We start from the raw sequence: 2,500 nt of genomic DNA, 5'->3' as shown, positions 1-2,500 counted from the left end.
GTTATCTTCCCCCCAGATTGCATGCCCTGCGCATGCCCATTTGTTTTTCCTGGTTTAAACTTTGGTGTCATTAACGAGCGTTTCTTCTCGCACACCCCAATCTGCTCTATTCCGATCCCCCCGTGACGCCACACCCATCATCCTTCTTTCCAGAGCCCGTTGCGTCGCCCTCAGTTACCCTTCGGTAATCCTCAAAGCTTTTTGTTGGGGCACTCGTGGCATCTTTCTCGTTTAATGAAGTCAAATTTTTTTCAGTTTTGGGGGAAAACTCAATGAGCTAGGCGCGATTGTGTCCCTGGCGCCGCTCTCAACAAGATGGCGGCGCCCATGCTTTTTGCCTGCAGGTTCGGCCCTACGCAGAACACGCCTGCCGGGCAGTGTAGCCACGTTGAAGGGGCAAAGCGTAGTGCAGTGAAGCGCTTGCTCGGGCGAAAAACGCAAATATGAGCCAAACAGGAATTTCCATTATTGGAAATTCCAGTTCAGTTTGCGCATTGCGTTCGCCTAAGGTAAAGAACACAAATGCGAGTGCCACAGCAGTCAAGTCAAAGCTTAGGATTGCGTATCATTTTTTTTTTTTTTTCTTTTCGTGCCTTTTACTCCTGGCCTGCGTGGCCCTAGCGCGCATGCACACGAAAGTAATGAAATGCTGAAAACACGAAATAATGCGGTGCGGCTGTATCATATCTATTTTGTGCGCTTTGTTCTTTGTGGACTACAGCGGTGTGCGTCATGAGAAAGTTTCGGTGCCCTTCTTGGGTGACCAGTGAAGCTATATTTAAAACCACATTGATTTGTACGGTTATTGCTACAAACTGCGTGTGGGTGTTTTTCTTTTTCGCTGCCAACGATGGGTTATCGCAACCGCGATCGGTTCTGCTGCTACGCTAGACGCGTGCTTGCCAACGGTTGGCTCTATACGCGACCCGCGACGCGTGGTCGGCACATTCAAGCAGTCAATTGCAAACCGTTCCAAGAAAAAGGATGTACTCCACTTGCCACCTAGTTCGACGATTGTACTTTCTGACCCTCGAGGAAGCGCCGCCATCCCACGTTTTCTATAATACGATAAGATTCAGAGCGACCGCGACCACTTGTCTTTGTCAATATCTCGGAAACGCTTTCTTTGTTTTCTTTTTTTTTTTTTAAATCCAGATACTCAGACGCGCCCGTGTTCACGCGCACTTGTTCTCTCCGATAAGCAGGGAAGCTCGGTTGGGGTGGTGTCGGGCCTTGCGCATGCGCTGCTGAGCTCGTCGCTTCGCCGGCCGGTCGATGCTGGCGCGGTACTGGTAATGAACTTCGACGTGCATGGTGAAACGTCACTTTGTATTGCCACTGTAGACTAGCAATGCAATGTGTTTGCGAGCGATTGGATAAATGAGAAAGCGTGCACTGTCTACAGTTCATGCCCCTCTAGAGTAGTGGAAATGTTGCTCCAAGTGTTAGGTTTGTAATTTGCGCCTACGAACATGAACTAAACAAAGAAAATGGTCTGCAGCCGCCTTCGCTTCATAAAATTCCCGTACGAAGAAATTTCCGTGCGCGAATGAGAGAGCAAAAGAGAGAAACCATGTTAAGAAGAATGGCTGCCTTTTACGTGATCTCGCGCATGAAACCAGACGATAGATTAATTTTAGCCGTTCATTTTGATTTGCCGAATGTAAACCGGAACACTTTCTCCACGCGGTCTTCAGATTTGAATGGCAATCAATCACATCCTTTCTTTTTTTTTTTTTTTCTGTTTCTTTCTATCTGGAACCGAAAGAATTCAGAACGCCATTTCAATCTTAGATTCGATTAGATATCGCGACTGGTATGCTGAAATATCACGCCTTATCTGGTGTTAACCTTCTTGATCACGGCAATAAAAAATCGCCAGTTCCCGAACTTTAATCGCGCCGAAGATGAACCGATATGCTGGATTCTTATTGTCATGATTTTATAGAAAGCGCTGGTTCTATGGCTAGCTTTGAGGAAAAGAAAAACATCGTTCAGGAATGTATAACTCTAAACAACTAAAAAAAAAATCTGCCGGCAATTGGTACTACAACGAGAGTACTGAGAATACTGGAAAAGATGAAATCCAATCATGCTGAACTGAACTGAGATTATTTCATCAAGACATGCCCCGAAAAACGTGGCCACTTTCAATGATAATTTCAAATGTGATTTCTTTCTTTTTTTTTTTTCTTTCTTTTTTTTTTTTACGACGGATAATAATTATCTTTCCAATGGCGGATGTGAAAATTTCAGAGCACGTCATTTTCGAAATCCCAAGGCCCCGGACGCATTCTCTCTTCTTTAAGTATTTTGGTGGTGCACACGGAGGAAAATTTCGCGCACGTAATTTATAAACTAGTAGTTGATTTTCTAGAAGAACACAAAGTGCTGACAAACGGCCAACCAGGACACAATTAAATTGGTATTACGCACGGTTTCGAAGCCGCGGTAACAAAAGGGTAACAAAGGGACGTTCATTTCGTGGTGTCGATTTCAC

This window comes from Dermacentor andersoni, unplaced genomic scaffold (genome assembly GCF_023375885.2).
Source record: "Dermacentor andersoni unplaced genomic scaffold, qqDerAnde1_hic_scaffold ctg00000711.1, whole genome shotgun sequence".
Lineage (NCBI taxonomy): Eukaryota > Metazoa > Arthropoda > Arachnida > Ixodida > Ixodidae > Dermacentor > Dermacentor andersoni.
Note: the sequence above shows the minus strand (reverse complement) of the source record.